This window comes from Magnolia sinica, chromosome 6 (genome assembly GCF_029962835.1).
Source record: "Magnolia sinica isolate HGM2019 chromosome 6, MsV1, whole genome shotgun sequence".
Lineage (NCBI taxonomy): Eukaryota > Viridiplantae > Streptophyta > Magnoliopsida > Magnoliales > Magnoliaceae > Magnolia > Magnolia sinica.
Genome location: NC_080578.1, coordinates 75,441,365 through 75,466,675, shown reverse-complemented (window position 1 = coordinate 75,466,675; position 25,311 = coordinate 75,441,365).

Here is a 25,311-nt window from a genome sequence, read left to right as displayed (position 1 = left end):
TCCAATAGGAAAATTAAACACATCTTGGAAAAGACGGTTAACCCTGATTGTAAGGATTGGTCAATCTGATTGACCCATGCCTTATAGGCTTACCGTTCCACATTTAAGACCCCTATTGGAATGTCTCCCTTTAGACTTGTCTATGGAAAGGCTTTCCACTTGCCTGTAGAGTTGGAACATAGAGCTTACTGGGCAATCAAAAATTTAAATTTCAATCTGGACAACACTGGCTCGCTAAGCAAACTTCAGTTGAATGAACTCGAAGAAATTCGAAATTGTAATGACCTGAAAAATTTTGTGCCAAGACCCGAGTACTACCTCTATTTTCCTTAGAAGCTCTTTGTGGGGTAGTTAGCGCTAAACTCGATTGCTTGTGAAATTAGCATCAATCACTTTAAATTTGATCTGCATGCTCAAAACCTGTAGAATAGTTAGTGCTATATTACTCTGAAATCTGAGGTTCAACGCTAAATCCAGTTGCTCTTGGGAATTTTTAGAAGCTTTGGATCAGACCTGTACAACGCGTCGAAAGTCCGATAGTGATGATCTTAGGCAGTTGTGGTCACCATGTTGGGCTTGACCATCACCTCAAAAATCAAGTTCAGATGATGTTCTAGGTCAATTTGACTAAGTCCGGAGTGAAGAGTGTGAGAACAGTGAGAAATTAAATGTGATTTTATGAAATCTGAGTCGTGTCGCTTGCGCGATGATTTTAAGCAATCTGACCATTGGATTCTGACCTAATTTCACCCTCTGATCAGGGAAGATGGCCCATGCATGTCTTTATGCTTGTGGACTTGATCGAGTTTCGGTGACTGTTGAATTGAGTGTGGTCCGCCCCGGCTGATCTGTAAAGCCGATCGGTACGAAAACTCAGCCTGACCTAGATCCATGGTCAGTGAGCTTAAGTTCGACCGTGCGTGGAAAAAGGACCACTGGAAGTGTTCCGTTGGATCGAGAGAGGCCTGATTTGGTTATAACCTAAGTATACCTTGGCCCTGGGGCTATTTTCATCAATGTTAGGCCTATATAAAGACCTTAAAACCTTTACTCTCTTTTCCATACGAATTTCCTAACCCTAGCTAAGAAAGAGAGAGGAAAAGAGAGAGAAAGTAAGAGAGAAGTTGGTGAATCATCTTAGATTCATTCTTGTTGCTCTACATCCTTAAACCTTCACCTTTGAATCATTATTTCGGCGATTCTAAGTTCATCCTTGGGTAAATCAACCTAACCCTAATCTGTTTTAGAGCTTAAAATAGTCTATGTGTTATTGTAGGTCATTTCTATTCTTGCCTTAGGTTATCTTGTCACCATTGACGAAGACATATCGTCTGAATCAGTTCGGTGTTCTTTTCTGGTTTAAGGTGCGGACTATATTCGTATAGGTTATGGTTTTCAAGGCTTTCAATGTCAGTTAATGGTTTATTCTTGTTATGGATGTAATTTCACATGCTAAATGTCATGTTTATATCGTATTCCTGATATATATGCCATGTGTTGAGATTTGTGTATTCTATGTATATGTAGGAAGTACCGTATACGTATAAAATATGAACATGTACTTGCCATGATTAACTGTCGTGTACTTATGCTAATTGTATGTGTGACAACTCCTTGGTAAAAGGAATTGTCCAAATGCGTGTATTTCAACATGCATCATGTATGTTGAGCTATGTATTCTAAGTGTTTGTAGAAATATCTGAATGGTCTATAGTACAATATATATTATCCTATTTGCGGGCGTTGAGATGCGATTCTCAACTCTCCTAGTGGTGTGTATGATTTCCTACATGCAAGTCACATTCTTTGTTGTTAATTTTAAGTATTACTTATGTTTAAATCCATGCTAAGTTGATATTCTGGAAATGCTCACATATTACATGATTTGAATTGTTGTTCCATTACTATTCTAAATTGTTGATATGAATATCTGTTGTAGTGGAATATGTTTGAGACTATGATTAGTCCAGAAAATCGGTAATCGGCCTTGAGTTTGTGGCTGAGGTTGCTTTCGCCATAAAGGATGTGATTTGATGAACCTGAGTCGTATTAGAGTTGTCGGCAGTGGTTTGGCCACACGGAGTGTTTGCGCACTTTATGTTGTTCAACCCAACGTGCGCTCGTGCTAGTCGAGTTCGTCAAGTAACTCGATTGTCCGATGTATGTTCACCATATATGGATGCTATTGTTTGAATCTAGGGTACCAAACTTACCGATGAAATTTTGTTAATCGTTGTACCTTGATCTGCTAAGACTCATGAGCCAGACATGGTGGTATGGGACACCGTGGTCGAGCTGTCGGCCTACGCTGGGGTGACGAGCCTTCCCTTAGTGACCAGTGAGCAGCCAAACTCGTGAGCCGATTATGGTGGTATGGGACACTATATTCGTGCTGTCGGCCTACATTGATTGGTGACGAGCCCTTTGTAGTGACCTCGAGCATACCTGGATACCGCATTGAGGTGACGAGCCTTATTGTAGTAACGAAGGTATGATAGGCGTGCATTGATTGGTGACGAGCCCTTTGCAGCAACCTAAAACCATATGATTGTATGAGATGATCTAGGACTGACAACCCTAGAATGGATCATTGTGTGGAAAGTGATATGAGGAAGGTACCTTAGCTTTCCAATCCGGTTGTATGAAAAAGACTAATAACAACTTGGTAATCATGTTCATACACCGCATTGCATGTGCCTGAAAGAGGTGGAGAACTTGAGGTGATGTCATGCGTAACGTAAGATGAAGACGCTGAGGGTGTATAAGCGAGGGCATGCATCATTCTACATTCATCCTTGCACTAATAAGAGTAATTAGGACATGTTTGATTGTTCTTCTTTATCATTACTGCTTGATTGAATTGATAACATGTTAACCTTTGCTGTATTGTTCCACTGAGTTGATCACTCACTCCCATGTTCTGGGGCAGTGTTTCAACATCAACCAGACTCTGTCTTAGATGCAGATATTGATGCGACCCCTGAGGCAGAGCAGGAGTTCGAGGATGATGAGGCTGCATTTTCCTTTATGCAGTTTTCAGGCGGGTTCTTATGAGCTATGTCCTGATGCGCGGGAATTCTGAATTTTCTCTTGGAATAGATAATGTCTTTTAATGCTTATATTTTGATAGCAATACTTGTAATATGACCTGGTATGTATACGTATTTTAGGGATTTACACATGTACACTTATGTTTCTTTAAGTCTTCCGCTTGCGTCTTTCACTTATCCCTGAATTATGTTTGCAGTTTGGGTTAATCTATCTCATGTTTTATGTACTCATAAAGACAACATACATCCATCATTAAATATGCTGCATAAGTGATGTTTTGAAACTTGGGAACTGAGTTATGCTCGACCCCCCGAATTTCAGGGTGTTACAAGTTGGTATCAGAGCATGAATTGGATTAAACTGGACCTGGGTTATGGTCACAAATCGCACGCTGTCACCACCTTAGTGTATTTGGGTGTGAGTTTATCGTAGAATTTGTGTTTGTGTTCCGTTGCTTCTATCGGCGAAGGTTTACTGAAAATGATCACCGAGATTGAGTCTGTGCGCACTCCTGATCACACACAGCGACCCAAAATCTCTTCTAAACCATCTATTAATAAGTCTAGATGGTTTATCTTCCCATCTCAACCCTTCAATTATTTGTAAATCTGTGTTTGTATCAGATTTTAACCCGAGTGGCCCGATAGTCGTCTAGTCGGACATAGGGGCCGATCGAGGCATTTTCATGGGGACCCAGGGAGGACCCACCTCATTTTCAAGCTTAGGGGCCAGGAGGACCTTGCCCAAATAGTGAGTTATCGCCGGATGGTCCAGAGACCGGCAATGACCTCACTGGTTCGGCGAGCCCTCGCTGCCCAACGGGCCAAGCCGGGCGGGCCGGCTCGGGCCGACGCCTTTGGGGCCTAGTGTGGCCCACCCCTCCATGGTTGCTTGGTATTAGGCTTTTCTAAACCCTATTCCCTTTACAAAACACCCTCTCAAGCTCTCCTTGTCTTCAAGTTTCTCTCAAAACTCCACCAAATCTCTCCCCAATCTCCTTCTTCTTCCATTTTTCGTGCACAGCCAACCAACCCATCTCAAAATCTCATCCCTATTGCTGATTTCACTCTCTTTTCTTCTCATTTGAGCTCTCAAATCCTTCTTTGGGATCTCAAGTGTGTGGAAGCTTCACCATTCTTCCTATTTCTCCCTTTCTCTCATTTTCCATGGCCTTGTTTGAGTTTATCACGGCCATATTTTCCATCTCCACCTTTCTTTCTTTGATGGGGAAGAAGAGAGCACCCATGGATGAAGCCAGGCCTAGCCGCCCAACCCGTGCACGGAGGCCGAGAGGTGCCGCTGCGAGCACGACTACCACCCGTGAGTTTCAGACCAAGCGGGACCTTGATCCTCAAGCTCCCATTAGAAGAATCTTGTTGGCAGAGCTATCTCATGGAGTCTATGAAGGCCGTAGGGTCCTTTTTTAGGCTCATGTAGATCCACAGCTATTTAGCGATTTCCTGTTGTTGGAGCGCCTGGAAGGGGCCGATTGGTGTCTCTTGTTTGAGGTCGAGTATCACGTCAATGCTAGCACTGTTCGATCTTTTTATGCTAGAATTCGTGATCCTTCGTTGGAGCCTCTGTAGTTCAAGATTCCTTGTGGAAGCGGTCGGGAGGTCACAGTCAACGTCGCTTTGATATCCCGACTCTTGAATGTGCCGCTTGGTGAGGTGCATGCCAGTGAGAAAAATTTGAGCAGTATGTGTGAGAGGGATCGTCGCACCCGGCTCCTATGTGGTCGTCTGGTCGAATGGCAGCCTAATAGAAGCCTTCTAGCTACCAACATGACAGACGACTTCCGCTTGCTTCACCACATGTGTACGTTCAATGTATATCCAAGGTGGAGCAATCGCAGCGAGTGTATGTGCCTGATGGTAGATTTTCTGTATCAGGTGGGGTAAGGAGAAAAGCTATGTGTGCCAATGTACATCTTGTGTCAGAATATCCTTATCGCTCGTTCGAACAGGAGGACTGAATCGCTCCCATTTGGCCGACTCATTTGTAAGCTTGTACATGAGTTTGGCTCCGGTACCTGTTCACTACATTAATGAGATGACCCTAAATCAGATGAAAATTGGGCCTCATCATCGATAAGACTCGAAAAGTGAGGATGAGACAGAGAGCGATGAGGAAGAGAGTTATGGCGAGGGTGGAGCTGAGATTGAAGAAGAAACAGAGCAGGACGAGGAAGAGGTTGAGGCATAGGATGCGAGTGAGAGTTCTCCTCCTGTGGCACCAGAGCAGAGCTCAGATCAGGCTGTCAGGGATGCCTGTATCACTTAGCTTGAGGAAGGTCAGGCTGTTCTATGCCAGGATATCATGGATCTTCGAGGCCTTGTGAAGCATAAGTTTAAGAAGGTGACTTGAACTCTGAAGTCTATCCTGTGTTGTTTACAGGATAAGGGTGCCCCACCTCCATCTCCTGATTTTGACGAGTAGCTGCAGTTGTAGTCGTCCTTTGCTTTGTTTTGTGTTTGCCGTTATTGGCATAGTTATTGGTAGTTGTTTGTTGTTTGAAGTTTTAGATGTTGTAGTTCACATGCTTTCTTTGTCGTGATTCATGTAATGCTGCACTTCTTGTATTGCGACAATTTTGTTAAATGAAATACATGTTGTTTATTATTGAAGTTGTGTTGTGTTTGCTGTGTGGGTGGATTATGTGGATGTTGAATCTTACAGGTTGCATCCTCTGTTGAATGTAGGGTATGCCTCCTAAGGGTTCGAAGACTTCGGCCTGTCTCTCTTTAGCCGAGTCGCTTGTCGGGGTTTCTCCCCTAAGCGATAGCCAGACGGATCCACAGTCGGGTCCATCTCATTCTGGTGTTAGGCCGACACCTGTGATTCCACTTATGGCTCCTCCAGTCATGCCTTCAATTCCTGAGCCGAACCGTGCAACTTCGTCTGCTCCACCTCCTGATAGGTTTGAACAGATGATGCTATTGATGTAGCAGCACCAGATTTAACAGCAGCAGTAGCAGCAGTAGTAGTAGCAGCAGTTTCTGTCTTCCATAGCTGGCATCTTTACTCAGTCGGTGGGGACGACTCCACCTGCTTCACCTATGCACCCATCTGGGATCGCTGGTGCGAGCGACACCTTTGAGCGATTCTAACATTACAACCTCCCACATTTGTGGGTTTTCATAGACCCGAAGAGGCCGAGTACTGGATTGATCGCTTCTCAAAGATGCTGAGACCGCTGCACTGTTCAGAGGTTGAGCAGGTTGAGCTTGCCTCCTTCATGTTTGAGAAGGAGGCCAGTTTATGGTGGGACAGTGTTCTTCGCACTATTGAGGAAGGGTATCAGTGGTCGTGGTAGGCGTTTGAGGCACGCTTCCACGAGAAGTATTTTTCGGTTACTTATCGACACGAGAAGGAGAGTGAGTTCCTTCACCTCCGCCAGGGAGGGATGTCGGTGACGGAGTATGAGAACCGGTTCACTGAGCTAGGTCGCTATGCTCCCTTAATTCTGAGCGATCAGCCGATGAGGATGCGGCATTTTTCTGAGGGATTAAGGCCTGAGATTCGATCGAAGATGTGCTGTGCTAGCATATCTTCCTATGTGGAGTTGGTGAGCATGTCCTTGCGAGCAGAGCAGGACGGGGACAGGTCGTCCCGTATGCGAGCACCTATGGTTCCCAGACCTGCACCTTTTCTCAGCAAGAGGTCGCGGGAAGATTCTCCTTCGAGGCGTTTAGCGCCGCCCGCTCAGCAGGTGCGAGCTGATCTTCACTGTTCGTATTATGGAAAGATGGGGCATTTAGATCATTCTTACTTTTCACGTATGTAGGATAGTGGATTTACTCCACCGCAGAGGATCAGCCGCCCGATGCCTCAGGTTATTTCACCTCCACCTCTTTGTTCAGCGCTAGCTCATCCATCCTTCAGACCTTCTGTACCTAGCTTCAGGCCACCTCAGCAGCCCATGGTTTCTCCGCCGAATCGCCAGCAGCAGGCTCGAGTTCATGCGCTCTCAGCTGAAGCGCCTGTGGCTGACTTGGTGCCGAGATCCTTCGAGGTTACAGCGCACATTGAAGGTATTCCAGTTTTTATGTTAGTGGATACAGGGTCCACTACATCTCTTATATCGTATGCGGCAGTTAGGCATCTGAGTTTGAGCACTGTTTCTATGCAAGGAGTGATGCTTACTACCACTACAGGAATCTCCTCTGCTATGAACAAGCGTTGTATGGATTGTTTGATTGATCTAGGGAGTGGATCGATTCTTGTTGACCTTTTTGTTGCACCTCTTTACCATTACGATGTCATTATGGGTATGGATTGGCTTACGAGGATGCGAGTAGAGATTGATTGTGAAACAAGGTCGGTGACAATCCATGGACCTGAGGGTGAGACAGTTACTTTTTTAGTTCAGGTCAGTTACCCTTTTCGTCTTAGTTATTATACTTCTCTATTGGAGAGTATGGCTGGATCGGCGTTTAAAAGTACGCCTGTAGTTCAGGAGTTTGAAGATGTGTTTGAGTTGATTCCTGGATTACCTCCTCAGCGTGAGATTGATTTTACCATCGATCTCATGCCTGGTGCGGTGCCCATTTCTTTGCCCACCATCGTATGCCTCTAAGGGAAATGAAGGAATTGAGGAAGCAGATAGATGGTTTGTTGAATTTGGACTTTATTCGGCCTAGTGTGTCTCCTTGGGGAGCACCTGTCCTGTTTGTGAAGAAGAAAGATGGTTCCTTGCGATTATGTATTGATTATCGCAGGTTGAATCTGGTGACTGTGAAGAATAAGTACCCTTTGCTTAGGATTGATGATCTGTTTGATCAGTTGAAGGGGGCACGGTACTTTTTGGAGGTTGATCTGTAGTCAGAGTATCACCAGTTGCGCGTCAAGAATGAGGACGTGCAGAAAACTGCTTTCAGGACTAGTTTTGGCCACTATAAGTTCCTGGCGATGTCGTTCGGTCTTACGAATGCACCGGCCGTGTTCATGGATCTGATGAATAGGATATTTCGGCCATTCTTGAGCGATTCGTCATTGTCTTTATCAATGACATCTTCATATATTCTGCGAGTCGGAAAGAGCACAAGGAGTACTTAAGAGCGGTCTTGGATACTCTCAGGAAGAATCAGCTTTTTGCGCAGTTCAAGAAATGCGATTTCTGAAAAGAGGAAGTCAAGTTCTTGGGACATGTGGTGTCCAAGGAAGGGATAATTGTCGATCTTGCTAAGGTAGCTGCAGTTCATGACTGGAAGCAGCCTGGTTCAGTTACTGAGGGGAGGAACTTTCTGGGTCTAGCAGGCTATTATCGACGCTTCATACAAGACTTCTCGAAGATAGCCAGACCGTTGTCTCAGTTGACACAGAAAGATTTGAAGTTTACTTGGAATGAGAGGGCGGAGATAGCTTTTCAAGAGCTGAAGGACAAGTTGACGTCCGCCCCTGTGTTAGTATTGCCAGAGCAAGGGGTTAAGTATATTATATACACTGACGCCTCTCGCATTGGCCTAGGTTGTGTCCTTATGCAGAAGGATAGGGTGATTGCTTATGCTTCGAGACGGTTGAGGAAACACGAAGAAAATTACCCTACACACGACCTAGAGTTGGCAGCTGTCATTTTCACATTAAAGCTCTGGAGACATTACCTCTAGGAGAGGAGTTCGAGCTCTTTTGCGACCACAAGAGCCTTAAATATATTTTCACGCAGCGTGACTTGAATATGAGGTAACGCCGATGGATGGAAACATTGAAAGACTTTAAGTTCGATGTTTCTTACCATCCGGGCAAGGCGAACCTTGTGGCAGATGCGTTGAGTCGCAAGAAGGCTATAGAGTTTGCGGCTCCACTAATGATAGTAGAATGGGACATGTTGGAGTTTGTGCGAGACTTTGAGCAGAAGCTTATGGTGGAAGAGCCGTATGAGGTTATCGCACACATTCGTATACAGCCCCTCATTGACGAGAGGATCGTTGCAGCTCAGGCAGATGATGAGCTTTTGATAAAGATGAGAAAGCGGGTTAGTACAGATGAGAACTCCGAGTGGAGTGTTGGTTCAGATGAGGGCCTACGTTTTCGTGGCCGGTTATGTGTCCCAGACATTCCTGACTTGAGACAGGAGGTTCTCGAGTTAACCCATACTTCTAAGCTTGCGATGCATCCAGGTAGCACGAAGATGTATCAGGATATGAGAAGATCTTATTGGTAGAACAACATGAAGGTTCATATTGTTGAGTTTATATCTCGTTGTCTCACGTGCCAGCAGGTCAAGGCAGAGCATCACAGACCTTCTAGGCTGCTTCCGCCCATGCCCATAGCAGAATGGAAGTGGGACTTCATCTCTATGGACTTTATTTCTGGGTTACTAAGAACGAAGAAGGGACATGACTCTATTTGGGTGATCGTCGACCGATTGACGAAGTCGGCTCATTTCTTACCGATCAGAGTCACAAACTCTGCAGACGAGTTGGCTAGATTGTACATCAAGGAGATTGTACGTCTGCATGGGGTTCCCTTGGAGATTGTGTCTGACAGAGACACACGTTTCACATCTATCTTCTGGACTTGTCTCCAGGAAGCGATGGGTGTGAAATTGAAGTTCAGTACTGCGTTTCATCCGCAGACAGATGGGCAGACGGAACGTGTGAATCAGGTTCTGGAAGACATGTTGCGAGCTTGTGTTTTGGATTTCAAGGACAGTTGGGATGATTGTCTTCCTTATGCAGAGTTCGCATATAATAATAGCTTCCAGGCGAGTATTGGCATGGCTCCCTATGAGGCATTGTATGGTCGCCCGTGCAGAGCACCACATTACTGGGTAAAAGTTAGCGAGCGTAATTTGATTGGCCTGGAGTTGGTGCAGGCGACTTCAGAGAAAGTTGACATTATTCGATGTCAACTTCTGACAGCCCAGAGTAGGCAGAAGAGTTACACTGATACGAGGCAGTGACCGCTTGAGTTTGAGGTTGGAGACCATGTATTTCTTAAGGTCTCCCCTATGAAGGGAGCTCTGTGGTTTGGTAAGAAGGGAAAGCTCACGCCGAGATTTATTGGTCCATTTCTAATTCTGGAACGAGTGGGAGCGGTAGCATACCGCCTTGCTTTGCCCACACCTCTTGCGGGCATGCATAACGTATTTCATGTTTCTATGCTGAAGAAGTACATTCCTGATCCTTCGCGTATTATTAGTTGGAAGCAGGTGCAGTTGATCGAGGATGCCACATATGTACTGCAACCGATGCGTATTCTAGACAGGAAGGAGCAGGTATTGCCTAGCAAGGTCATCCCTCTTGTGAAAGTTTTATGGATGCATCATAGTGAAGAAGAGGATACTTGGGAGACTGAAGCTGAGGTCAGAAAGAGCTACCCTCAGATCCTTGAGGAATATGAGAAGGTACAAATTTTGAGGACCAAATTTTCTTTAAGGGGGGTAGATTGTAATGACGCGGAAAATTTTGTGCCAAGACCCGAGTACTACCTCTATTTTCCTTAGAAGCTATTTGTGGGGTAATTAGCGCTAAACTCGATTGCTTGTGAAATTAGCATCAATCACTTTAAATTTGATCTACATGACTCAAAACCTGTAGAATAGTTAGCGCTATGTTACTCTAAAATCTGGGATTCAATGCTAAATCCAGTTGCTCTTGGAAATTTTTAGAAGCTTTGGATCGGACCTGTACCATACGTCGAAAGTCCGATAGCGATGATCTTAGGCAGTTGTGGTCACCATGTTGGGCTTGACCATTACCTCAAAAATCAAGTCCAGATGATGTTCTGGGTTGATTTGACTGAGTCAAGAGTGTGAGAACGGTGAGAAATTAAATGTGATTTTATGAAATCTGAGTCGTGTCGCTTGCACGACGATTTTAAGCAATCTGACTGTTGGATTCTGACCCAATTTTACCCTCTGATCAGGGAAGATGGCCCAGGCATGTCTTTATGCTTGTGGACCTGATCGAGTTTCGGTGACCGTTGAATTGAGTGTAGTCCGCCATGACTGATCTGTAAAGCCGATCGGTACGAAAACTCAGCTTGACCTAGATCCATGGTCAGTGAGCTTAAGTCCGACCGCACGTGGAAAAAGGACCACCGGAAGTGTTCCGTTGGATCAAGAGAGGCCTGATTTGGTTATAACCTAAGTATACCTTGGCCATGGGGCTATTTTCATCAATGTTAGGCCTATATAAAGACCTTAAAACCCTCACTCTCTTTTCCATACGAATTTCCTAACCCTAGCTAAGAAAGAGAGAGGAAAAGAGAGAGAAAGTGAGAGAGAAGTTGGTGAATCATCTTAGATTCTTTCCTGTTGATCTACATCCTTAATCCTTCACCTTTGAATCATTATTCCGGTGATTCGAAGTTCATCCTTGGGTAAATTGACCTAACCCTAATCTGTTTTAGAGCTTAGAATAGTCTATGTGTTGTTGTAGCTCATTTCTATTCTTGCCTTAGGTTATCTTGTCGCCGTTGACGAAGACATATCGTCTGAATCAGTTCGGTGTTCTTTTCTGGTTTAAGGTGCGGACTATATTCGTATAGGTTATGGTTTTCAAGGCTTTCAATGTCAGTTAATGGTTTATTCTTGTTATGGATGTAATTTCACATGCTAAATGTCATGTTTATATCGTATTCCTGATATATATGCCATGTGTTGAGATTTGTATATTCTATGTATACGTAGGAAGTACCGTATATGTATAAAATATGAACATGTACTTGTCATGATTAACTATCTTGTACTTATGCTAATTGTATGTGTGACAACTCCTTGGTAAAAGGAATTGTCCAAATGCGTGCATTTCAACATGCGTTATGTATGTTGAACTATGTATTCTAAGTATTTGTAGAAATGTCTGAATGGTCTACAGTGCAATATATTTATCCTATTTGCGGGCGTTGAGATGCGATTCTCAACTCTCCTATTGGTGTGTATGATTTCCTACATGCAAGTCACATTCTTTGTTGTTAATTTTAAGTATTACTTATGTTTAAAGCCATGCTAAGTTGATATTCTGGAAATGCTCACATATTACATGATTTGAATTGTTGTTCCATTACTATTCTAAATTGTTGATATGAATATCTGTTGTAGTGGAATATATTTGGGACTATGATTAGTCCAGGAAATCGGTAATCGACCTTGAGTTCGTGGCTGAGGTTGCTTTCGCCACAAAGGACATGATTTGACGAACCCGAGTCGTATTAGAGTTGTCGGTAGTGGTTTGGCCACATGGAGTGTTTACGCACTCTATGTCGTTCAACCCAACGTGCGCTCGTGCTAGTCGAGTTCGTCAAGTAACCCGATTGTCCGATGTATGTTCACCATGTATGGACGCTATTGTTTGAATATAGGGTACGAAACTTATCGATGAAATCCCGTTAACCGTTGTACCTTGATCCACTAAGACTCATGAGCCGGACATGGTGGTATGGGACACCGTGGTCGAGCTGTCAGCCTACGCTGGGGTGACGGCCTCCCCGTAGTGACCAGTGAGCAACCAAACTCGTGAGCCGATTATGGTGGTATGGGACACTATATTCGTGCTATTGGCCTACATTGATTGGTGACGAGCCCTTTGTAGTAACCTCGAGCATACCTGGATACCACATTGAGGTAACGAGCCTTATTGTAGTAACGAATGTATGATAGACGTGCATTGATTGGTGACGAGCCCTTTGCAGCGACCTAAAACCATATGATCGTATGAGATGATCTAGGACTGACGACCCTAGAATGGATCACTGTGTGGAAAGTGATATGAGGAAGGTACCTTAGCTTCCCAATCCGGCTGTATGAAAAGGACTAATAACAACTTGGTAATCATGTTCATACACCGCATTGCATGTGCCTGGAAGAGGTGGAGCACTTGAGGTGATGTCATGCGTAACGTAAGATGAAGACGCTGAGGGTGTATAAGCGAGGGCATGCATCATTCTACATTCATCCTTGCACTAACAAGAGTAATTAGGACATGTTTGATTGTTCTGCTTTATCATTACTTCTTGATTGAATTGATAACATGTTAAGCTTTGCTGTATTGTCCCACTGAGTTGATCACTCACTCCCATGTTCTGGGGCGATGTTTCAACACCAACCAGACTCTGTCTTAGATGCAGATATTGATGCGACCCCTGAGGTAGAGTAGGAGTTCGAGGATGATAAGGCGCATTTTCCTTTATGCAGTTTTCAGGCGGGTTCTTGTGATCCATGTCCTAATGCACAAGAATTCTGGATTTTCTTTTAGAATAGATAATGTCTTTTAATGCTTATATTATGATAGCAACACTTGTAATATGACCTGGTATGTATACATATTTCAGGGATTTACACATGTACACTTATGTTTCTTTTAAGTCTTTCGCTTGCGTCTTTCACTTATCCCTGAATTATGTTTGCAGTTTGGCTTAATCTATCCCATGTTTTTTGTACTCATACCGACAACATACATCCATCATTAAATATGTTGCATAAGTGATGTTTTGAAACTCGAGAGCTGAGTTATGCTCGACCCCCGAATTTCAGGGCGTTACAGGAATGATGCATATAAGAACTCGAGAATTTACAAGGACAGGATGAAGGTGTTCCATGACAAACACATTCTTCTGAAATTATTCACACCAGGTCAAAGGGTCCTCTTTTATAATTCTTAGTTACATCTCTTTCCAGGTAAGCTCTCATCTCGTTGGACCAGCCCTTTCACTGTTACCAATGTCTATCCTTATAGGCTATTGAGATTCAGAATCCTAACAATGGCAATGAGTTTAAAGTAAATGGACATCGATTAAAGCCATTTGTTGAGAAATTTGATTCATGGGACATGTCCATACCTCTGAATGATCTTGTTTATCAGGATTGATCTCCTAGTCTGACGGAGGTTTAGTTAGATTTATTGCTTTCTGCCATTTTAAGATAGTCGGCTTTACGTTGTTTAGGATAGTTTGCTTTTTGTTGGTTGTTAAACTCTTGAGCTAACCTACCTTCATGCTAAGATCTTTTGGAAAAAACCTCAAAATCTCTTCATCAGGTACTATCTTTCAATCACTTCTCTTTCAACTATGTTGTCTCTTTTTCTGATCGTGGTTATTTCTTTTACATTGAGGACAATATAGATTTTAGGTTGGGGATGGGAGATTAGGTAAACTAATCAGTGTTTTCTCAGTTTTATGCAAAATTTGTAAATTTTTTTAAAAAAATTCAATGTTATTTGTTTGGAAAGTGATAAGTTGTGGATTTAAGACTATTTTGAGTATGATGATATGATAGAAATTGAATTTTAAATTGTTGGAGTTGGAGAAACTAAGTGACCTATCACTTATGGTTCTTACATTCAATTGATTAAGAGTAAGTTCGAATATTATGTTATTCAAAATGTTTTTGATGAATATTATTAGATTTTCTAATTGTTAGTATGATGATCATTGAATGATATTGAGAACCGAGTCTAGAGAATTTTATCCACCTTAAAAGAAGAAAGAACCAGTAAAAAAATAGGAGATCGATAAAGAGGTCATAAAGAATGAAAAATGACAACATCTTTTGAGGGGAATGAAAAATGTCTTTGGAAAGAATGTAATGTCTAAAGAAAAGGAATAAATACAAATGACCGTCGATATAAAATAAAAAACCGTAAAAATAAGGAAAAGGGGATAAGTTCAGAATCAGTACTTAGGTTTTCAACCAATCTTGAAGTGATGAGCATGGCTAACATTATGAAAAGGTAGTATCTTCACTGAGCATGTTGAAAAACTTGATATGCGAACTATGCTCTGACCTAATGGATAAAGGATTTATTTGATCGGTTGCTTATGTGGTTCGGCTCCAGGTTTTTAAAAACTCACTTTCTCATCTTGAGTCTACTTATGCATACTTAATATACAAAAGATTTTTTCCTGAAAAAAGGTTGAACATTGCGCATTAAACTTATTTTTCGCATACTTTGCTCGGGACTAGCAAAATGCTGGTTGGGGATTGTGTTGAGAGTCAAATATTGCATATTGAACCCCATTTATTCATTGGTTTTATGAAAATGATAATGCTTAATGTTCTATTTTAATCATGTTTGTGGTGCAAGGTGAATTCAAGAGCTTGGATTAAAAAGGATGTTAAAAGCATAGATTTAATGCTCAAGAATCACCAAGACAAAGAATGAAGAATGCACATACTTAAGATCCAAGAAAATCAAGTTAAGAATGAAGAAAATTGGAGTTTTGAAGTGAAATTGTGTGATCCTCAACTAGTCCTGGCTCTGGCTCGATTAGTCCTGCGTACGCTTGACCAGTCCTGGACTCTGCTCGACCAGTCGAGCTGCATCGACTCGAACTCCAGCAACTAAAATCGCTAAAATCAGGTCATCCTCAACCAGTCAAAGGTGACCATTAACCAGTTGAGGGATGTCCTCAACCAGTCCTGGGTTACACAGAAAGCACACAAAGTGCAGAAATTTGAAGCGATTTTCAGAATTTTCCAACTCGGTGCGAAAGTTTAAGCCCTAAAAATATAAATAGAGGCCCCTAGGGCATCCCTAGGAATCATCTAAGGTTGGAGGAGTGGATCAAAAGCATGGAGAAGTCGTCGCTAAGAGTTTTTCTTCCCTTTTCTTAGTAGTTTTTATGCTTTTCTTAAGAGATTCTAGTTCAATTATGTCTATGGTTGGCTAAACCTCTTAGCTAGGGCTAAGAGGTGAAGCTTGTAGCGTGATGGGATGTTGAAGCTTGTAGCGTGATGGGATGTTTCTATTGCTTTGATTCATGTTTATATTGAACTCTCTTTGATTCTAGTTTGATTATAAGGAATACTTTCAGTTTTAATGGTTTGTTGTGACTCAAATTACAATAGATCTGCAATAACTTTGAGTATGTTTTTTTCATGTATTGAGATTGTGAAATTAGGAAATCTTGTTGTTCTTCATCGTCCCTCGGGCATGGTTGGATGATGGAATCCTCCCTAACTTTCACAATTCTCCCAGATGGGATTGTAAATCATGTTGTTTGCCTTGTCTCATGGGCATGGTTTTGTGATGGAATCACTTCCAGTTCTCACACCTCTCATCCATTGAGAACTAGGTCGAAGGAAGTTCAGATTTGATTTTATTAAGATATCTTCCAATTAGTTAGGATGGGACTCCGATTCCAATTGTGTGACTTAAATCAAGCAAAGATCTCCCTGATTTTTACAAGTGGATCCTTGAAAACTCTAGTTTCCCACCTTTGAATTTCTTAAGTTTTCCATTAAATTTCTCACAATTATTCTCAAATATTTTAAATTTAGGTTTTCATATTTTTCTAGTTATTCTTCTAGTTGCTTTCAGAAAACATACAAGATTAATCCTTGTGGATTTGACCTCGGTCTCACCAAGATTATTACTACATCGTGACCCTACACTTAGGGTTATGAACACTAGCCTCCATCTTCATGCAACTCGGCCAATGCAGTATCCTTTGGTTTCGAATATCCAGAAGGATTTGCTCTGGAGATATGTTGAGGGGAGTGTATGAGTTGAACTTACTCTCGGGCCTGCTGCTCAGCCTCCGGTCTCGGGAGCCATTGTCATCCAACCTCCTTTTGTTTGCTTGTTGTGGTACTTCATCCTTTCGCCTTTTCTCTTTAGACGAGTGCTCCGAGGTTTGGTTGCTCTTGCACAAGATGAAGAACTCATCAGCATTTGGTTGATGAGCTCGCCAAGAGTAGTCGGCAGGTTCTTCCCTATCGAGAAGAGGAATCTCCCTTCCTTCAGTCCACTAATCATTGCATATAGTGCCATCTTTTGGAGTAGTCATCCACCTATAAAGCCTCCTCGTTGAAGCGAGAGGTGTAGTCTTTCAATGACTCTATGCTCTTTTGCTTGAGCGTAAGCAAGTGGGTTGATGTCTTTCGACTCTTCTTTTCGACGATGAATTGTGTTAGGAATGATCTAATGAGCTCGGCGAAGGTGCTGATCGACCTCGACTTCAGTTGTCGATACCAATTCCTGACGACCCTAGTGAGGATTATCAAGAAAGCTCTACACATCATCGCCTCCAACGCCAACTGAATTTGCATCTACGAGCGGTAAGACTCCACGTGCTCTGTCGGGTTCCCGGACCCTGAGTACTGAATGATAGGGGGCATCCTAAACCTCGGAGGGATTGTCGTGCTCATAATATCACTGGTGAATGGAGGTTCAGTTTCTTCCATTATTGCTTCTACCGCAGTTGGAGCGGGGGTCTGTTGGTTCTGTTGCAGAGTCTTGATCTGGTTTCAAAGTTCATCAAGCTAGGCTTCCCACGAATCTCAGTTTTCAACAACAGTTTCTTAAGGAGCCTCGACCTCTGGCATTTTGCCCCTTCTCCTCCTCTCCAATTCACGTAGAAGGTCAGTGGGGGCCAACACCAAGGTAACTGATACGTAGGTCGGGGCCCGAGTCATTCCATTCTGTGCAGGTTTAGGAGCTCTAGTGGACAAGTTTTGGGATGCTTCAGCCTGTGAGCTCATAAGCGCTGGCTCTTCAACTACTGCTAGGGTAACCTCTTCCCGGTTGAGAGGTGGCTGCTACCCCTGTTGTTGCTTCATCCGATTGATCTCGTCCATTAACACCTGCACCTAGTTTTATAAAGCTCTATATTTGCCTCCTCGACTTCGGGACTATTGGGACGACCCTGTTGGAGCCGACTCAGCATGGAGTAATGAAGACGAGCGTGGTTGCCCGTTTGGCTCAGGTTCCATAGTTGCTACTAGGAGCGCTTTCTTCTTCCCTCTGACCATCTTTTTGTAGAGCTATCAAGTCTTTTCGTTTCATTTCCCATAAAAATTTAGCTTCTCCAATTGTGCCCCGATGGCTAGCTCGGAGCCCTAATGGCTAGCTTCGATCCCCAATGGCTAGCTCTGAGCCTTGTGAGCCTGCACAAGAGAAGGATAAAGGAGACCCTAGCATGAGCAGGGGACCCTCCAATGCCAATGTCAGGCTAGGAATCTGGGTCTAAGTAATGTAGCTGGGGGTTTAGAGTGCCAAATGTTGCATACGTGTTCCAATGGATTCATCTCATATTTATACCTGTGGATCAAAGGGAACATGACCATCAATCTCGGCACGATCTCTTCCATCAAGCGGGAGCTGTGCATGCACTAATGTCGGCCGTTATCCTTAGATCGTGCACCGGACAACTATCTAACATGCCTCATTGGGATTGATCCCTTAGCATGATCCTGGACCACATGTGTGTCCGAGTCGATCTCAGCCCATGGCCCTCCGAGTCCATGAGTGAGTTAGTCTTGGTCGGATCCTGGATGATTTATGTCCGCACCGAGTATTAGATCTTTGACTCTTGCCTATGGGTCAGAGATATAGCAACATATTCCCATCAGAGCCTCGCCTCGCCTCGCTCACAATTCTCAAAGCTACTGATCGGAGTCAACGGGTTGGGCGCATTCTAGTTTCTTCCAAGTTTTAGGCTAGAGTTAAGGCTTAGAAGTGTGATCCAGGGCTGTAGTTCTTTGGATAAGAGTTCCAAATGTTGGTGTGGCCCAATCAGCCTCTCTTCCACAACCCAAGTTTTGGAATCGTAGTTCAGAAGCGTGGTCGGCTCGGATGTAGTGCTATTATGCCAAGGCTCTGCTCATCAATTTCTACAAGTCAGTCTTTATTGGGTTTGGCTCAGATTTTCCCATAACAATTATATTTAAAAGTAAAAGGCCATTTGCATTTGACTAGGTGATGCCCATTAGAGAGTTACAAGATCTCATGTATCTTATTTCTCTAAGGCATTTATTTCTTCCAGTATTGTAGTTTTCCGCTAGGATCCACTAAGGCATCGACTTTATTAGATGGGATATAAATAGAAGAAATAATGGAAACAAAACATAAAATGATGGAGAAAGTAGATAAAATGATACAAAATCTTCAATGGATGAGTAGTATTTGTACCTTATGTGAATAGATGGAGTTCTTTTTTACTGGAAAGAGCAATAGAGATATTCCTAGAAGTGGAGTAGGACAAAGGGGTGTGGAACTGGAATATAGCCTGGTGCATGGTGAGGAGGCTCATTAGGTATGGTTAGTTCCTTTAATGAAGAGTTCCCAGATGTTAAAAGAATGGGAAGAGGAAACTCATTTGAATAAGTTGTAGTGTTGTCATAATGGGAGGTAAAAAAATGAGTATCCTCAAAGAATATGACATTGTTCGATACAAACTTTTATCAAGTAGTTGGAAAATAATATTGTAATATTTTTTAGTACAAAATACTAAAAATATAGATTTGACAGACCAGGGCCCTAGCTTTTTCATGTTGATTGTTTGGTAGATGAAAAAAATAATCACAAAAAAGTATTTCCAATTTATTTTTATCCATTGTCTACTCTAGGCACACTGTATGCTTAGGAAGACTATGAATATTTTCTTACATGTTTTGTAAGGGATTGATTTGTAAAATCCATTAATCTATCATTGACTATAGGAAAGATAGATGCTTTAAATTCCCTATAATCAAATCATTGATGCTTTATGAGGGAACCAATTCAGTGAAAGTTTCAATCTGTTTTAAAGTTTAAGAATGACGATTTAACCGCTTTATTATGTGGCTGAATAGGATAGGACTTCGATTCCAGTTGTGTGATCCAATTGAATAAAGTAAATTAACATTAAGGAAGCTATAAGTTGATCTTTGGCATTCTAGTCTTAAAACCAAACTTTAATAGATAGTTTAAATTCTAGTTCTAGTTCCGACTTATTCAAAAAATCACATAATTTCAAGTCCTTATTGGTACGACTTTGGTCTCATCGAGTTATTACAACATTGCAACCCTGCACTTGAGGTTGTTATAACAAGTTTTTGGCGTTGTTGTGAGGGACTTTTGTTGCATTTTTCCTGAAATATAGTAATATTAGAATTAGGAATTTTTTTTTATATGTTTTCATATTAGTTTTTCTAAATTATCAAATACTAACTTTGTTCTTGTATTTTATAGAACCTAATATAGAATGATTGATTTGGTAGTATCCTTCCAACCCTTCTTGCTGTAGTATTTTAGATCTCTTATTTTGTTGTAATTTTTCTTCTTTGGAAGTATTGGTTTAAACTTAGGATTGAGAATGTTTCATGCCCAAGTGGGTCTGTGGTAATACTCTACGTCTCTTAAGTGAAAGATTATTGGTTGAAGGTTTGCATATCCATCATCAGATTAGATACACCTTGAGATCCTTTGGGTTAGCATAAAATAGGGGTGCGAATCAACCTCACCATCCTGAAATTGCAGTTTATGGACCATTAAGCCTTTTAGTGAGAAAGTATGGAGGAAGTAGAGAATGAAGGCTATGTCCTAGAGGGGGAGGGGGAGTTGATTTGGACGTATTTAAAATTATGCCAACTAAAAACAGAAGTTGCCTAACTTAACTAATATGCAATTAAACTAAGTAAGGTAATATAACTCTAGGGCTTCCAAGTCAATAGAGGGTCCAATCACATAAACTACAAATGATATGCAAATAAGCAACTAGTCTATATAGATAGTGTATATGTGTGTGTGGGATGTGCTACATATTCAATCACTAAGCATTCATGTAATCATGCATATATAATTAAACATTCAAGCACATGTACGTAATTAAACAAGCACATAAATGACACTCCCAAACACAATCATATATAGTTGCTCATCTACTTGCCTACTTCACTCTCGGCAGACGCACTTAACCCATGAGTGTATCAGATTTTACTATCGGAGGTTTTAAATCAGGTTCACTTCAAACCTTTACAACCCTACACAAGGACTCTAAACTTTATGCCTTACACAAGAGCAATGGTCCTACTCCCGAACCCGATAATTTAAGCCTTACATAAGCGCCAAGGTCCTACACAAGCACTTGGTGGCTTAGGCTTTACACAAAGGCCAATGTTCTACTCTCAAACCTAATATTTATGCCCTACACAAGAGTAAGGGTGCTACTCACTCCCAAGCCTGACACGTTTACTCCTGTCGGAGGCCTACGAAAGGAATTTAGTTGGTTTCTTCTTAGGCTAACCAACAACCTTGGCTTACACAAGAACCAAAAAATTTAGGCCCTACGAAAGGGCCAACATCTTACAAAAAGCTAATGTCCTACGAAAGAACCCCACATAAGGAAAGAGTACAAACATGGACTCTTACACATGACACTTACTTGTCGGATTAAGTCCCTTTTGAAGCTCCTCTTAGGTTTCTTGATCTCCTCACTCTTGTGCTTCAATTAGCTCCCCGATGCTCCCCTGATTATGTTACCACTGCTTCACCAAGGCTTCAATTGCACGATCAATCACCTTGCTTGTGATGCTCCCTTGAGGTGACCAAGGTGATGGGAGGTGGTTAAATCTTCCTACAACTAATAGGTAGTTGTTTATCCTAAGGGATTCAACTAGATGGGTATCTTAAAAGATCTGGACAATGATTTACTAAGATTCTTAAGTCCAGTCTCTAGGAAATAGAGGAGTTCAAGCACTCTCCAATGCTGAGGTTAGAATCCTCATTAGAGTTGAGATCTTAAGGGAGATTGCTTGAAACTCATAGGAATGGAGGCAAGGAATGGAGGATATGTATATGGGATCACCTTACCTGTGGTTGCTCCAAAAACCCATTGAAATGCCTAAAAAATAAATGCCCTTTATAAAAAGTTTGAGCTCCAACATTAAAAAAAAGGCAGTAAATGGCTTTGTCAATGCCATTGAAGTTCCTTCCATATCATCGAAGATTCCTTCGATTTTGTTGAAGGGTTCCCGATTTCATTGAAAATACCAGATAAAAAAGATGATTTCTTGCTAGATAGATTTGAACCAACTTCAATGTCATAAACCCAATCTTTGATGTCATTAAACATTATGTTTTGATGTCATCAAAGTGGCTTCAATGCCATCAAGAGAATTAATGGAAAAAAATCCAAAAACCTTGTTGGACATTTCTGGATCTCAAATCAATGCCATCGAGGGGACTTCGATGTTATCAAAACATAAGTTTTGATGTCATCAAAGTGACCTCAATGTCATCGAGAATTCTTAATAAAAATCTAGTTTGGTTGCTAGACATCCTTGACTCTTGATCAATGTCATCAACCAGGTCTTCGATATTATCGAAAATTGTTCGATGGTAGCTCGATGCCATCAAATATCACTTGGAATCTGTTGCTTTGGGCTATCTTCTACATAGCAGATTCGCACCACTTCTAGCCTTGTTTATCATATTTTTCTTGGTCTCCTAAGGATAATGGATGATTAATTATGTATTCATGTTAGGTCAGTATTATCTAGAGGTTATAAGGTTGTTTTGGATTAAGGGTTAGGGACACCAAGGCACCTGTTTTACATGTTCTTGCTTCCTTAATACTTGAGCTTCTCTTGTATCTTCGGTCTTCACTTTCCAAAGGCTCAACCGACTACTTGAAATAATGACTCACATGATTAACAAACCACGGTGCAAAAGTGAGTGCACTAACACATCCCGCTGAAGAGTAACAAGATGAGGATGATGTACCTAATGCTTCTCCGCCTAGAAATTTATGTGATTACTTACAACCAACAATGATGAGTACACTCTACTGCATGGTGTTTCCACATAATGTAGGAAACGTGAATTTCAAGCCTAGAGTGATCGAACTACTCCCAAAGTTTCATTAACTAGATTCTGAGAGTCCATACTGACACCTAAAAGAATTTGATAAGAATGTAGCAACCCTACACTTTCATAACGTATCTAAGGACACTTTGAGATTAAAGGTGTTCATTTTCTCCCTAAAGGAGAAAAAAAGTCATGGCTTCACTCCTTGAGACCAAGATCTATAGGGGCTTAGGATGAGATGACCCGGGAGTTCTTTAAAAAGTTCTTCCCGGTTCATAAGACCAATATCCTATGGAGGGCGATCATAAATTTCTCTCAGAGAGAGGAAGAAACCTTCTTCCAATACTGGGAAAGATTCAAGGATCTTCTAAACTCTTGCCCATGTCATGGTTATGAAACTTAGCGGGTCATAAGCCGTTTTTATGATGGACTAATTTTCCCATGCACCAATTCGTAAAGATGATATGCAATGGGGAATTTATAAACAAGCGTTAATTGTTAAATATTACATATTCTTCCCTATTTATATCTTGGTTTTATGAACATGATAATGCTTAATGGTATATTTTATACATGTTTGTATTGCAAGGTGAATCTGAGAGCTTGGATTGAAAAGAATATTAAAAGTATAGATTTGATGCTCAAGAATCACCAAGGCGAGGGATGGATCGTATGAGACAAAGATTGAAGTACTCACATGCCAAAGATCCAAGGAAACTAAGTAAGGAATGAAGAGAATTGAAGATATGAAGTGAAGAAAAGGAATTCATGTGAAATTCGACTAGCCCGAGTTCTGGTTCGACTAGCCCAAGAAACTTTGGCTCGAACTCTAGTGACATTGTCTTTTAAATTTTCACAAATCTCGACTAGTCAAAGATCTCACTCGACTAATCAAAGATGAATCTCGACCAGTTGAAGATTTTTCTCGACTAGTTGAAGGTTACGCAGATTTTGCATAGACTACGTAAATTTGAGGCGATTTCTGGACTTTTCCAACTCGATGCGAAAGTTAGAGTTCCTCAACTATAAATAAGAGTTCCTATGATGCTCCAAAGAATCTTCTAGGGTTTAAAGAGCAGAGCAAAAGGGTGGAGAGCTGCCGCCAAGAATTTTCATCTTCTTAGTTTGTTTTTATATTTTCCTTAAGAGATTTTTGTTTAATCATATCTATGTTTAACTAAATCTCTTGGCTAGGGCTAAGAGGTGAAGCTTGTAGTGTGATTGGGATGTTTACTTTACTTTGATTCATATTTATGTTGAACTTCATTGATTTCTAGTTGATTTTAAGGTATATTTTCAGTTTTCAATAGTTTGTTATGACTCAAATTTCAGTAGAGCCTATCATAGCTTTGAGTATTTTCTTTTCTTATTTGAGATTATTGGTAAATCCTATTGTTTGCCATAGTCTCCTGGGCATAATTGGGTGATGGAATCCATTTGAATCTTCACAATCCTCTTCCATGGAGGATAGATCAATGAGAAATTCAGAGATTTGATCATCTCTCTTTCTCTAACTGGATAAGATAGGACTGATTTCAGTTGGATGTTTTGAATCAAGTATGGTAGCATCTCAATAGTTACAAGTGGATCCTTGTCACCCTAGTTCCCACCTTTAAATTCACAAGTTTCAATCAAAACAAATCACAATTACTTCCTTTATTCTATATTTCTAGTTTAAATCTTCTTCTAGTTCTAATTCTAACTACTTTCAGAATACACAGGAGTTTACTCCCTATGGATTCGACCTCGGTCTTACTGCGATTATTACTACATCGTGACCCTACACTTGGGGTTGTGAACAACAAGGTTCCAGATGACGGGTGGGACTATTTTGATATGCTTGTTAAAAACGTGCAATCATGGGATACTTCATCTAAACCCATTAATCTCACATCAACTCAGTCCAGATAAAAAGGAGGAATATATGTCTTAAGAGAAGAGGACGATGTGAATGCTAGGGTGGCTAATCGCATAAGAAAGGTTGAAGCCATGGAGCCGAAGAAGATAGAAACAGTCAAACTCGATGAGATTATTAAGATTGTTTGTGGTATTTTGCTGTTAATGTACACTTATCGCAAGATTGTCCCACAATTCCTGCAATGCTGTGAATAATTATCAAGGGTTGTTTAGCTCTCCCATCTCAAACATGTATAATTCTAGCTGGAGGAACCACCCAAACTTTAGCTAGAGGAATGAGCAAAACGACCAATGTAGATAAAAATCCTCAAAGGGCTCTTCCCCCATTCATCAATCAGAAAAGACCTCAAGAGGATACATTTAAAAAATCATGCAAAATTAAGAGCAATTTAATTAAAATACGTTACAAGTATTCCAAGATATCAAAACATCCTTAGGAGTGTTTGCATCGTTTATTCAAATAATAGAGTCACAACTAACTGTTAGGGAGAAAGGGACTCTTCCAACCAAACCTCTACCTAACCCAAAACAATAATGTGAATTAAGTGACTCAAGCTCTTCAAACCACCATATGGAGCAGGCTAAGTCTATCACCACTCTTAGAAGTGAAAAAGTAATTGACAAAAACATCCTGACGAGGGCTGAGAAACCCAAGGACTCAAAAGAATCCGAGAGGAATGATGTGCCTAACAGAGTTACACATGAGAAAGAATCGGAAAAACAATATAAGTTAGTTGCTCCACTTCCACAAGGTTGATTTTATCAAAACCTTTGTCTAACACTCATGATATCTTAGAGGTGCTTAAATAGGTGAAAATCAACATCCCTTTGT